At 56.3% G+C, this 14,935-nt stretch overlaps 1 protein-coding gene across 2 annotated transcripts in view; it reads right to left on the bottom strand.

The window, feature by feature from the left end:
• Positions 1–12,612, bottom strand: part of LOC133343652 (tyrosine-protein kinase CSK-like) — a 29,220-nt gene extending 16,608 nt beyond the window's left edge. Inside the window, exon 1 of one of the 2 annotated variants that reach the window (XM_061553364.1) lies at positions 12,534–12,612. The gene's annotated coding sequence lies outside the window, so the exon portion shown is untranslated. Of the gene's footprint in view, positions 1–12,434; positions 12,483–12,533 lie in introns of those variants that run through there. The other variant, XM_061553365.1, reaches the window with a different exon arrangement.
• Positions 12,613–14,935: the final 2,323 nt, after the last annotated feature.

Here is a 14,935-nt window from a genome sequence, read left to right as displayed (position 1 = left end):
CACATCACACTGAGAATAAAAAAGGGTACGTGGCTTGGGCAGGACAGATCGATAGATGGGACGAGACTCCTGATGGAATGGGCAGCCGCAGGTGGGAACGCGTCCAGGAGGACGACCCGTGTGGAGATGGTGCCAAGAGATTAGATTGGCTCATGTACAGCAGATAACCGGCAGCACCGGGCCATGAGGAATGGTCAGGGCGTGGTGAGGCCTTCATCCAGCAGTGGATAATGACTGATCGTGATGTTGACAACATCACGCTTTGTATAAATGCAGCACAGAAAACCCACTCTGTTCACGGTGGCGGTGTCGCAGGGGTGAAACGAGTGCGCCGATGGGTGCCCCCCACCCAACGACGACTCATCCGTGTCCCTGCTGCTTATTCGGGTTGCGCCGCCCGTTCTTGTTCGGCACGACGTCCGACGTTTCGCTCCACATGCCGACAAGAGAAGACGGCTCACGGCTCCCCGGTTCCCGGCACCGAGGATGCTCCCAGCGCGCGGAGCGGAATGACGGGCAACGTGCCGAACGACAATGCGGGCGGCGCAACCCCACAAACACAGCAGAGAGAGCCGTGTGGCACAACCCCACAAACACAGCAGAGAGAGCCGTGTGGCACAACCCCACAAACACAGCACAGAGAGCCGTGTGGCACAACCCCACAAACACAGTGGAGAGAGCCGTGTGGCACAACCCCACAAACACAGTGGAGAGAGCCGTGTGGCACAACCCCACAAACACAGTGGAGAGAGCCGTGTGGCACAACCCCACAAACACAGCGGAGAGAGCCGTGTGACACAACCCCACAAACACAGCGGAGAGAGCCGTGTGGCACAACCCCACAAACACAGCAGAGAGAGCCGTGTGACACCACCCCACAAACACAGCGGAGAGAGCCGTGTGACACAACCCCACAAACACAGCGGAGAGAGCCGTGTGACACAACCCCACAAACACAGCACAGAGAGCCGTGTGGCACAACCCCACAAACACAGCACAGAGAGCCGTGTGACACAACCCCACAAACACAGCGGAGAGAGCCGTGTGGCACAACCCCACAAACACAGTGGAGAGAGCCGTGTGACACCACCCCACAAACACAGCAGAGAGAGCCGTGTGACACAACCCCACAAACACAGTGGAGAGAGCCGTGTGACACCACCCCACAAACACAGCAGAGAGAGCCGTGTGACACAACCCCACAAACACAGCAGAGAGAGCCGTGTGACACAACCCCACAAACACAGCAGAGAGAGCCGTGTGACACCACCCCACAAACACAGCAGAGAGAGCCGTGTGACACCACCCCACAAACACAGCACAGAGAGCCGTGTGACACCACCCCACAAACACAGCAGAGAGAGCCGTGTGACACCACCCCACAAACACAGCAGAGAGAGCCGTGTGGCACAACCCCACAAACACAGCACAGAGAGCCGTGTGACACCACCCCACAAACACAGCACAGAGAGCCGTGTGGCACAACCCCACAAACACAGCAGAGAGAGCCGTGTGACACAACCCCACAAACACAGCACAGAGAGCCGTGTGACACCACCCCACAAACACAGCAGAGAGAGCCGTGTGGCACAACCCCACAAACACAGCAGAGAGAGCCGTGTGGCACAACCCCACAAACACAGCACAGAGAGCCGTGTGACACCACCCCACAAACACAGCAGAGAGAGCCGTGTGACACCACCCCACAAACACAGTAGAGAGAGCCGTGTGGCACAACCCCACAAACACAGTAGAGAGAGCCGTGTGACACCACCCCACAAACACAGCAGAGAGAGCCGTGTGACACAACCCCACAAACACAGCAGAGAGAGCCGTGTGACACAACCCCACAAACACAGTGGAGAGAGCCGTGTGACACCACCCCACAAACACAGCAGAGAGAGCCGTGTGGCACAACCCCACAAACACAGCGGAGAGAGCCGTGTGACACCACCCCACAAACACAGCGGAGAGAGCCGTGTGACACAACCCCACAAACACAGCAGAGAGAGCCGTGTGACACAACCCCACAAACACAGTGGAGAGAGCCGTGTGACACAACCCCACAAACACAGCAGAGAGAGCCGTGTGGCACAACCCCACAAACACAGCGGAGAGAGCCGTGTGACACCACCCCACAAACACAGCAGAGAGAGCCGTGTGGCACAACCCACAAACACAGCAGAGAGAGCCGTGTGGCACAACCCCACAAACACAGCAGAGAGAGCCGTGTGACACCACCCCACAAACACAGCGGAGAGAGCCGTGTGACACAACCCCACAAACACAGTAGAGAGAGCCGTGTGGCACACCCCACAAACCAGCAGAGAGAGCCTTGTGGCACAACCCCACAAACACAGCAGAGAGAGCCGTGTGGCACAACCCCACAAACACAGTAGAGAGAGCCGTGTGACACCACCCCACAAACACAGCAGAGAGAGCCGTGTGGCACAACCACACAAACACAGCAGAGAGAGCCGTGTGACACAACCCCACAAACACAGCGGAGAGAGCCGTGTGGCACAACCCCACAAACACAGCAGAGAGAGCCGTGTGGCACAACCCCACAAACACAGTAGAGAGAGCCGTGTGACACCACCCCACAAACACAGCACAGAGAGCCGTGTGGCACAACCCCACAAACACAGCAGAGAGAGCCGTGTGGCACAACCCCACAAACACAGCAGAGAGAGCCGTGTGGCACAACCCCACAAACACAGTAGAGAGAGCCGTGTGACACCACCCCACAAACACAGCACAGAGAGCCGTGTGGCACAACCCCACAAACACAGCAGAGAGAGCCGTGTGGCACAACCCCACAAACACAGCACAGAGAGCCGTGTGGCACAACCCCACAAACACAGTAGAGAGAGCCGTGTGACACCACCCCACAAACACAGCACAGAGAGCCGTGTGATACAACCCCACAAACACAGCAGAGAGAGCCGTGTGGCACAACCCCACAAACACAGCAGAGAGAGCCGTGTGGCACAACCCCACAAACACAGCACAGAGAGCCGTGTGGCACAACCCCACAAACACAGTAGAGAGAGCCGTGTGACACCACCCCACAAACACAGCACAGAGAGCCGTGTGACACAACCCCACAAACACAGCGGAGAGAGCCGTGTGGCACAACCCCACAAACACAGCAGAGAGAGCCGTGTGGCACAACCCCACAAACACAGCAGAGAGAGCCGTGTGGCACAACCCCACAAACACAGCGGAGAGAGCCGTGTGACACAACCCCACAAACACAGCAGAGAGAGCCGTGTGGCACAACCCCACAAACACCGCAGAGAGAGCCGTGTGGCACAACCCCACAAACACAGCGGAGAGAGCCGTGTGGCACAACCCCACAAACACAGCACAGAGAGCCGTGTGGCACAACCCCACAAACACAGCAGAGAGAGCCGTGTGGCACAACCCCACAAACACAGCGGAGAGAGCCGTGTGGCACAACCCCACAAACACAGCACAGAGAGCCGTGTGACACAACCCCACAAACACAGCAGAGAGAGCCGTGTGGCACAACCCCACAAACACAGCGGAGAGAGCCGTGTGGCACAACCCCACAAACACAGCACAGAGAGCCGTGTGGCACAACCCCACAAACACAGCGGAGAGAGCCGTGTGACACAACCCCACAAACACAGCAGAGAGAGCCGTGTGACACAACCCCACAAACACAGCACAGAGAGCCGTGTGACACAACCCCACAAACACAGCAGAGAGAGCCGTGTGACACAACCCCACAAACACAGCGGAGAGAGCCGTGTGGCACAACCACACAAACACAGCGGAGAGAGCCGTGTGGCACAACCCCACAAACACAGCACAGAGAGCCGTGTGACACCACCCCACAAACACAGCACAGAGAGCCGTGTGACACAACCCCACAAACACAACAGAGAGAGCCGTGTGACACCACCCCACAAACACAGCACAGAGAGCCGTGTGACACAACCCCACAAACACAACACAGAGAGCCGTGTGACACAACCCCACAAACACAGCAGAGAGAGCCGTGTGACACAACCCCACAAACACAGCAGAGAGAGCCGTGTGGCACAACCCCACAAACACAGCGGAGAGAGCCGTGTGACACCACCCCACAAACACAGCAGAGAGAGCCGTGTGACACAACCCCACAAACACAGCAGAGAGAGCCGTGTGGCACAACCCCACAAACACAGCGGAGAGAGCCGTGTGACACCACCCCACAAACACAGCAGAGAGAGCCGTGTGGCACAACCCCACAAACACAGCGGAGAGAGCCGTGTGGCACAACCCCACAAACACAGCAGAGAGAGCCGTGTGGCACAACCCCACAAACACAGCGGAGAGAGCCGTGTGGCACAACCCCACAAACACAGCAGAGAGAGCCGTGTGACACCACCCCACAAACACAGCAGAGAGAGCCGTGTGGCACAACCCCACAAACACAGCGGAGAGAGCCGTGTGGCACAACCCCACAAACACAGCAGAGAGAGCCGTGTGACACAACCCCACAAACACAGCAGAGAGAGCCGTGTGACACAACCCCACAAACACAGCAGAGAGAGCCGTGTGGCACAACCCCACAAACACAGCAGAGAGAGCCGTGTGACACCACCCCACAAACACAGCGGAGAGAGCCGTGTGACACCACCCCACAAACACAGCAGAGAGAGCCGTGTGGCACAACCCCACAAACACAGCAGAGAGAGCCGTGTGGCACAACCCCACAAACACAGCGGAGAGAGCCGTGTGACACCACCCCACAAACACAGTGGAGAGAGCCGTGTGACACCACCCCACAAACACAGCGGAGAGAGCCGTGTGACACCACCCCACAAACACAGCGGAGAGAGCCGTGTGACACCACCCCACAAACACAGCAGAGAGAGCCGTGTGACACCACCCCACAAACACAGCGGAGAGAGCCGTGTGACACCACCCCACAAACACAGCGGAGAGAGCCGTGTGACACCACCCCACAAACACAGCACAGAGAGCCGTGTGACACAACCCCACAAACACAGCGGAGAGAGCCGTGTGACACAACCCCACAAACACAGCAGAGAGAGCCGTGTGACACAACACCACAAACACAGCAGAGAGAGCCGTGTGACACAACCCCACAAACACAGCGGAGAGAGCCGTGTGGCACAACCCCACAAACACAGCGGAGAGAGCCGTGTGGCACAACCCCACAAACACAGCAGAGAGAGCCGTGTGACACAACCCCACAAACACAGCACAGAGAGCCGTGTGGCACAACCCCACAAACACAGCAGAGAGAGCCGTGTGACACAACCCCACAAACACAGCAGAGAGAGCCGTGTGACACAACCCCACAAACACAGCAGAGAGAGCCGTGTGGCACAACCCCACAAACACAGCGGAGAGAGCCGTGTGACACAACCCCACAAACACAGCAGAGAGAGCCGTGTGACACAACCCCACAAACACAGCAGAGAGAGCCGTGTGGCACAACCCCACAAACACAGCAGAGAGAGCCGTGTGACACAACCCCACAAACACAGCAGAGAGAGCCGTGTGACACCACCCCACAAACACAGCAGAGAGAGCCGTGTGACACCACCCCACAAACACAGCAGAGAGAGCCGTGTGACACAACCCCACAAACACAGCAGAGAGAGCCGTGTGACACCACCCCACAAACACAGCAGAGAGAGCCGTGTGACACCACCCCACAAACACAGCGGAGAGAGCCGTGTGACACCACCCCACAAACACAGCAGAGAGAGCCGTGTGGCACAACCGTTAAAACACCCACGCGGCGGCGTCACGACTCGCACCAGAGCCGTGTCTGTGCTTGGGAACTTCACCCACCACAGGTGGACGCTTGCGCAGTTTTGGTGCCGCAACAAATTCCGCTTCCGAGTTTCCGCTCTAGCGCTGGCTGGGGGATGTTGCACTATTTTAGGCTGAGGCTGTTGTGGTGGGAAGGGGGGGGATGAGGGATATGCAGCTGTGCGGCTCGCTTGGGCAGCCGAGAACCCCTCCGTGCCCCCACCCCAGTTCCCCTAATTTGTCCACTCCCTGCGACCCCGTTTCGCCCTATCCCTACAACCTCGCCTTGACAGTCCACACTGCTGGGGGACGATGGCAAAAATATCTTTAAATGAATCAATCAGTCTCCCGAGACCACAAGCCGCTATCTTTAGGACTTCCTTCTATCCGGGGGACCAGAGAAGTCCCTGAGATTGTCACGAAAAGCATAACAAGGGATAGTGGTCAGACTGTTGTAACGCTCAGACGATAGCAGGAATCTTACTCGAGCTCTTTACACAAATTAACGATAACGAAAATAAACGCAATGATGAGATAATAAGTCATTGTCAAGTTCAGGCTGAGCTCCTTCCATTCTCTTCTGCCTACAACAAATCGACTCTATAAATACATTTGCACTACAGTTTCTGTACAGCCCATTGTATTGTACTGTACCGACTCGCATTTAGACCCATACAAAACACAAAGACCCATAGACTCCAAAAAGACCAGTAATACTCACATACGGACCTATAGGGACCCATAGACTCACATAGGGGCCAATGAGTGAGTGCTTCCATTTAAATATGCTCCCCATTTCTGTACGGCGTCTTGAGATGCTGTCTCTTTGCAAATACAGTGTGTCGTGTCAAGTGATTTGTAGGGCTCTGCATGGGACTGTGTTTTGATTGGTGCACAGTGGGATAAGGTTCCAGTTGGGAACTGGGATGTTAGGGTTTAGGGCTAAGGGTTGGGGTAAGGGCTGCGATTAGGGTTGGAGTTTAGGGTTTTAGATTGGGTTGGAGTTAATGTTGGGGTTAGGGTTTATTGCCAAGATTAAGGTTGGTCTAGGGCTAAGGCTGGGGTTATGGTTTAGATTTAGAACTGGGGTTATGGTTGGATGTTGGGGTTTAGAGTTGGGATTAACAACTAAGGGTTGGATTATGGTTTAGGGTGAAGAGTTTAGCGTGAGGAGTATAGGACTACTGATTGGCTGCAGCACTGTGTTCGATGACAGCGACGTTTTCCCCGCCGTGTGGTACCTCGTTTGAACGAAACGCGCCACGTCCTCCATCGCTCGCGCTGAGCCCTGGCCATGATGAACAGCCCCTCCATGACCCAGCTGCCTCTGGCTCAATTACGCTGCCCCCAGCGGAGATCCCAAATCAATAGGGCGCACGAGTTCCATTGTATTACTGCGTAACAGAGTTAGGAACGAGCGGGGATGGAGTGGAGCGCCCGCCTTCCCATCCCTCTCGTCCTCACGCACGGTGCAGTGTTGATCATCAATGCTCACACGCTTGTGTCTAGGTTGGCGTGTGAGCTTCAGGAGTAGCCCGGTGAATATCGTGGAGATTCAACGACTTGTATAGACACCCAGAGACTCGCATACAGATCCATAGACTCACACAGAGATTAACAGACTTACATAGAGACCCACAGATACACACACAATACATTTGAAGTGGCTCTGGCCAATGATCTAAGCGTGCAGTGGTGTTACATTGTGGTCCATGGTTTGAGCGATACACTGGCTCAAATAGAGATCCATAGACTTAAACGTTGAAAGTGAGCAGCGGTGTTACATTGTGGTCCATGGTTTGAGCGATACACTGGCTCAAATAGAGATCCATAGACTTAAACGTTGAAAGTGAGCAGCGGTGTTACTTTGTGGTCCATGGTTTGAGCGATACACTGGCTCAAATAGAGATCCATAGACTTAAACGTTGAAAGTGAGCAGCGGTGTTACATTGTGGTCCATGGTTTGAGCGATACACTGGCTCAAATAGAGATCCATAGACTTAAACGTTGAAAGTGAGCAGCGGTGTTACTTTGTGGTCCATGGTTTGAGCGATACACTGGCTCAAATAGAGATCCATAGACTTAAACGTTGAAAGTGAGCAGTGGTGTTACATTGTGGTCCATGGTTTGAGCGATACACTGGCTCAAATAGAGATCCATAGACTTAAACGTTGAAAGTGAGCAGTGGTGTTACATTGTGGTCCATGGTTTGAGCGATACACTGGCTCAAATAGAGATCCATAGACTTAAACGTTGAAAGTGAGCAGCGGTGTTACATTGTGGTCCATGGTTTGAGCGATACACTGGCTCAAATAGAGATCCATAGACTTAAACGTTGAAAGTGAGCAGCGGTGTTACTTTGTGGTCCATGGTTTGAGCGATACACTGGCTCAAATAGAGATCCATAGACTTAAACGTTGAAAGTGAGCAGCGGTGTTACATTGTGGTCCATGGTTTGAGCGATACACTGGCTCAAATAGAGATCCATAGACTTAAACGTTGAAAGTGAGCAGCGGTGTTACTTTGTGGTCCATGGTTTGAGCGATACACTGGCTCAAATAGAGATCCATAGACTTAAACGTTGAAAGTGAGCAGTGGTGTTACATTGTGGTCCATGGTTTGAGCGATACACTGGCTCAAATAGAGATCCATAGACTTAAACGTTGAAAGTGAGCAGTGGTGTTACATTGTGGTCCATGGTTTGAGCGATACACTGGCTCAAATAGAGATCCATAGACTTAAACGTTGAAAGTGAGCAGCGGTGTTACTTTGTGGTCCATGGTTTGAGCGATACACTGGCTCAAATAGAGATCCAAAGACTTAAACGTTGAAAGTGAGCAGTGGTGTTACATTGTGGTCCATGGTTTGAGCGATACACTGGCTCAAATAGAGATCCATAGACTTAAACGTTGAAAGTGAGCAGTGGTGTTACATTGTGGTCCATGGTTTGAGCGATACACTGGCTCAAATAGAGATCCATAGACTTAAACGTTGAAAGTGAGCAGTGGTGTTACATTGTGGTCCACGGTTTGAGATTGGTGACAGCAGCCGCACTCTGGGCTATTCTTGATTGTCTACTTTTGCAGAAGATAGCAGCATCTGTCAATCTCTCTCTCAGGGATATCAACAGCAGGGACTTGCCCCTGGGCAGGCTTAGTCCCAGCTGGGGCAGGGTTGTGATCGAGGCGAGTGGAGTTAAGGCAGGAGTCAGAAATCAAAATAACAAGAAGTGCCCTCTTTTTCTAATTCGGTAAAAAAACTCAGTATTTCAAGAGCCGCAATGCAACGTGAATACGGGACGGCGGCCCTTTATAAATAACGTCACGAAGCAGTCCTTAAAGAGCCGCATGCGGCTTCGGAGCCGCAGGTTGCTGACCACCGAATTCGGAGCTCGTGTTCGGGCAGGACAGAGCAGTGGTGCGGTCTGTATCCCAACCAGAATTAATCAGTCCCATGTTATTGCTCTGCGAGTAAACACTGGGGCTGACAGGGGCCATCTCATCCTATTATATGCAGACAAGAGTAGAACGGGAGCTAACCGCAAAGAGTCAGATCACGTCTGGTAGGGCAGTGAAGGGAGGAACGGAGCAGGTTTGAAAAGGTTAGGGCATGGTGCAGAAGAGGTATGTAGGATCAGGTAGAGTAAGGTTGGCCAGTTGGCTTCGAGTTTAGTTAAGAGTGAGGGCGAGATGAAGGTGGGTTATTATGGAGGACTGGCCTGGGTGGGGGATGATTGCAAGAAAGGTTTTCCACCTGTCTGGGAAGTGACTCCTGTATTCTGGTGGCAGGAACGGATTTGCATCGAGATCTGCTACCACCAGTCTTGTGTTGACTGTATTAACAGTTTATTGCGCAGTTTGATAATAGACCAAGTGCTGACTGAGAATCATATTCGGGGTTGGTTTGTGGAACAGACGCCAGCCTTATAGTAGGCCCAGGTGGAGTTGAGGTATGGGCTGGTGTGCGTGGGTCAGCATAGGGCCAGGTCGGGTAGGGTGTTGTTCGATAGAGAGTGGTGGAGTAGGGAGTGGTTGAGTAGGGAGTGGTTGAGTAGGGAGTGGTTGAGTAGGGAGTGGTTGGGTAGAGAGTGGTTGGGTAGGGAGTGGTTGGGTAGGGAGTGGTTGGGTAGGGAGTGGTTGAGTAGGGAGTGGTTGCGTAGGGAGTGGTTGAGTAGGGAGTGTTGGGTAGGGAGTGTTGGGTAGGGAGTGGTTGAGTAGGGAGTGGGTTGAGTAGGGAGTGGTTGAGTAGGGAAGTGGTTGGGATAGAGAGTGGTTGGGTAGGGAGTGGTTGAGTAGGGAGTGTTGGGTAGAGAGTGGTTGGGGTAGGGAGTGGTTGGTATGGAGTGGTTGAGTAGGGAGTAGTTGGGTAGGAGAGTGGTTGGGTAGGGAGTGGTTGGGTAGGGAGTGGTTGAGTAGGGATGGTTGATAGGGAGTGGTTTGGTAGAGAGTGGTTGGGTAGGAAGTGGTTGAGTAGGGGAGTGGTTGATTAGGGAGTGGTTGGGTAGGGGGTTTTGGATAGGGAGTGGTTGAGTAGGAAGTGGTTGAGTAGGGAGTGGGTTGAGTAGGGAGTGGTTGGGTAGGGAGTGGTGAGTAGGGAGTGGTTGGGTAGTGAGGTGGTTGGGTAGGGAGTGGTTGGGTAGGGAGTGGTTGAGTAGGGAGTGGTTGAGTAGGGAGTGGTTGAGTAGAGAGTGGTTGGGTAGGAGTGGTTGGTAGGGAGTGGTTGAGTAGGGAGTGGTTGAGTAGGGAGTGGTTGAGTAGGGAGTGGTTGGGTAGGGAGTGGTTGGGTAGGAAGTGGTTGGGTAGGGAGTGGTTGAGTAGGATGTGGTTGAGTAGGATGTGGTTGAGTAGGGAGTGGTTGAGTAGGGAGTGGTTGAGTAGGGAGTGGTTGAGTAGGAGTGGTTGAGTAGGGAGTGGTTGGGTAGGGAGTGTTGAGTAGGGAGTGGTTGAGTAGGATGCGGTAGAGTAGAGAGTGGTTGAGTAGGGTGTGATTGGGTAAGGTGTAGTTGTGTTGAGTAGGGAGTGGTTGAGTAGGGTGTGGTAGAGTTGGGAGTGGTTGGGTAGGATGTAGTTGAGTAGGATCTGGTTGAGTAGGATGTGGTAGAGTAGGGAGTGGTTGGGTAGGGTGTGATTGGTTAAGGTGTAGTTGTGTTGGGTAGGGTGTGGTAGGTAAGGCAGGGAGGGCTCGGGTAATGAGAGCTGAGGGTTGTATTGGGTGAGGGCTGTCTGGGTGAGGGTTGTACTGGGTGAGGGTTGTACTGGGTGAGGGTTGTACTGGGTGAGGGTGTACTGGGTGAGGGTTGTACTGGGTGAGGGCTGTCTGGGTGAGGGTTGTACTGGGTGAGGGCTGTCTGGGTGAGGGTTGTACTGGGTGAGGGTTGTACTGGGTGAGGGTTGTACTGGGTGAGGGTTGTACTGGGTGAGGGTTGTACTGGGTGAGGGCTGTCTGGGTGAGGGTTGTACTGGGTGAGGGCTGTCTGGGTGAGGGTTGTACTGGGTGAGGGCTGTCTGGGTGGGGGTTGTACTGGGTGAGGGTTGTACTGGGTGAGGGTGTACTGGGTGAGGGTTGTACTGGGTGAGGGTTGTACTGGGTGAGGGTTGCACCAGGTCAGCACGCGGCTGGTTGTGCAGGGACATCTCAGGGTCTGCAAACCTCTGATTGAGTCCAGGATACGATGATGGGACCGGGTCAGGCCGCCCGCACAGCTCCTCCAAACGAACCCCGGCCCACAGCCAAATTAGCGGTAATTATGGGAGCGGTGGACATTCCAAGCGCAGTCAACAAACACTACAAACGCCACACGCACAGGGGCTGATCCCTGTCCGATTCCCTAAACAGGAAAACTGGACCCCTAAACAAGACCGCTCGACCCCGACTCACGACCGCAATCACCATGAACAGAATCGCTAAACTCCCCTAAGCGGGATCGCTGGACCCCCTGGACGGGACCCCTAACCCTTCCACAGGACCACTGTCATGCTTTCAGAGTCACCAGAGCCCTGGACGGGATCACGAGACCCCTAAAGGGGGTCCCCCGATCCTCCTCCTGCTCCGTTAAGTCTCGGGCGCCGCTACCAGAAGGCGTCACCCGACTCCAGTTCCCATCGTCCAGCAGCAGCTGGACCATCCACCGCTGGATGAAGCCCGGGCCACATCCACGTCTCGCGACCCGACCGCGTACCGTCGCTAGTAATCCACACAGGGAGTCGCGCACAACGATCCGAATCCATCGCTCCGTCTCCTCCGTAGACGTCCACCCCCACCAGCGAGTACGAACCTTATATTTCTCACTTTAAAGCGAATCCGGCCCGAAGCAGAGCATCCCCTTCTCGTCGTAACCGGCGGCCACGACCACTCCACTGCTGGATGGAGTGCTCGCCTCTATTCGTGTTGCTTCTCGAGGGGGGCGGGGGCTGGGACGAAGCCTCTCGGCCGGCGAGAGGCGCCTCCATCCCCGCAGCGTCCCCAGGCAACGCGAGGCCTCGCACTAGGCCTAGGCCGCGGCGTCCCCCCACACCGCGTCCATTGTAAATAACGGGCGGCGCTTGTCACCATCGCCTCTCTCATCTCTCCCCACCTCGACACATCCCCTCTCCCCTCTCCTAGCCTCGTCCCCTAATCGCCTCACGTCCCCTCACCTCGTCTCTCTCCACTCTGCTCGTCCTGCCTGTCGCCTCCTCTCGTCCTCCTTATCCGGCCCCTCTCGTCTCTCCGCCGCGTCCTCTCCCTCTGCTCACCTCCTCGTCGTGGTGCCACCACCACCAACCCTCCTCCTGCTGCTCCTGCCTCCTCCTCCTGCTGCTCCTGCCTCCTCCTCCTGCTGCTGCTGCTGCTCGCCGTGGCCTCACAGCGGGCCGCGGCGCCATGGGAGAGCATGAAGAAGGCGGAGAGGGGCGCGGGGCGGATGCTGCTGCTGTTGCCGGTTGTCCGCGTGAGAGACTGAGAGGGGAAACGGGGAGCGGCGACTCTGCCGCTCTCCTCCCCCCCCTCTCCACACACTCTCTCCCTGCTCCTCCTCACTCTCACTCTCTCCCTCCTCTCCACACACTCTCTCCCTGCTCCCTCCTCACTCTCTCTCCCCCCCCTCTCCACACACTCTCTCCCTGCTCCGCCTCACTCTCCTCCTCTCCCCTTCCTCTCCACACACGATCTCCTCCTCTCCCACCACACTCTCTCCCTGCTCCCTCCTCACTCTCTCCCGCTCCCTCTCCACTGCTCCCTCCTCACTCTCTCCCCCCCTCTCCAACACTCTCTCCCTGCTCCCTCCTCTCTCCACACACTGTCTCCCTGCTCCCTCCTCACTCTCTCCCCCCCCTCTCCACAACACTCTCTCCCTGCTCCCTCCTCTCTCCACACACTGTCTCCCTGCTCCCTCCTCACTCTCCATCCCCCCCCTCTCCAAACTCTCTCCCTGCTCCCCTCCTCACTCTCATCCCTCCTCTCCACAACACTCTCTCCCTGCTCCCTCCTCACTCTCTCCCCCCCTCTCTACACACTCTCTCCCTGCTCCCTCCTCACTCTCTCCCTGCTCCCTCCTCACTCTCTCCCCCCCCTCATCCACACACTCTCTCCTGCTCCCGCCTCACTCTCTCCCCTGCTCCCTCCTCACTCTCTCCCTCCTCTCCACACACGCTCTCCCTGCTTCCCTCCTCACTCTCTCCCCCCCCTCTCCACACACTCTCTCCCAGCTCCCTCCTCACTCTCTCCCCCCCCTTCTCCCACCTCTCTCCCTGCTCCATCCTCACTCTCTCCCTCCTCTCCACACACTCTCTCCCTGCTCCTCCTCACTCTCTCCCCCCCTCTCTACACACTCTCTCCCTGCTCCCTCCTCACTCTCTCCTCCTCTCCACACACTCTCTCCCTGCTCCCTCCTCACTCTCTCCCTGCCTCTCCACACATTCTCTCCCTGCTCCCTCCTCACTCTCTCCCGCTCCCTCCTCACTCTCCCCCCCCTCTCCACAACACGCTCTCCCTGCTCCCTCCTCACTCTCTCCCCCCCCCTCTCCACACACTCTCTCCTGCTCCCTCCTCACTCTCTCCCTCCTCTCTCTACACACTCCTCATCCCTGCTCCCTCCTCACTCTCTCCCCCCCCTCTCAAACACTCTCTCCCTGCTCCCTCCTCTACACACTCCTCCGCTCCCTCCTCACACTCCCCCCCCTCTCCACACACTCTCTCCCTGCTCCCTCCTCACTCTCCCCCCCCTCTCCACACACTCCTCCCTGCTCCCTCCTCACTCTCTCCCCCCCCCTCTCCACACCTCTCTCCTGCTCCTCCTCTCTCCACACACTCTCTCCCTGCTCCCTCCTCACTCTCTCCCCCCCCCTCCACACACTCTCCCCCCCCCTCTCCACACACTCTCTCCCTGCTCCCTCCTCACTCTCTCCCCCCCCTCTCCACACACTCTCTCCCTCCTCTTCTACAAACTCTCTCCCTGCTCCCTCCTCACTCTCTCCCCCCCCTCTCTACACACTCTCTCCTGCTCCCTCCTCACTCTCCCCCCCCATCTCCACACACTCCCCCCCCCTCTCCAACACCTCTCTCCCTGCTCCCTCCTCACTCTCCCCCCCCTCTCCACACACTCTCTCCCTGCTCCCTCCTCACTCTCTCCCCCCCTCTCACCACACTCTCTCCCTGCTCCTCCTCACTCTCTCCCTGCTCCCTCCTCACTCTCTCCCTCCTCTCCACACACTCTCTCCCTGCCCCTCCTCTCTCCACACACTCTCTCCCTGCTCCCTCCTCCTCTCTCCCCCCCCCTCATCCACACACTCTCTCCCTGCTCCCTCCTCACTCTCCTCCCTGCTCCCTCCTCACTCTCGCCCTCCTCTCCACACACTCTCTCCCCTGCTCTCCTCACTCTCTCCCCCCCCCCTCTCTACACACTCTCTCCCTGCTCCCTCCTCACTCTCTCCCTCCTCTCCACACACTCTCTCCCTGCTCCCCGTCCTCACTCTCCTCCCTCCTCTCCACACACTCTCTCCCTGCTCCCTCCTCACTCTCTCCCTGCTCCCTCCTCACTCTCTCCCCCCCCCTCTCCACACACTCTCTTCCCGGCTCCCTCCTCACTATCTCCCCCCCTCTCCACACACTCTCTCCCTGCTCCCTCCTCTCTCTACACACTCTCTTCCCCCCCCTCTCT

The sequence above is a fragment of the Lethenteron reissneri genome, chromosome 18 (genome assembly GCF_015708825.2).
Source record: "Lethenteron reissneri isolate LAM-NWPU_2019-01 chromosome 18, ASM1570882v1, whole genome shotgun sequence".
In the NCBI taxonomy this organism is placed as follows: domain Eukaryota; kingdom Metazoa; phylum Chordata; class Hyperoartia; order Petromyzontiformes; family Petromyzontidae; genus Lethenteron; species Lethenteron reissneri.
The sequence above is the reverse complement of the archived record's forward strand: the minus strand, read 5'-3'. Positions and strand labels throughout refer to the sequence as shown.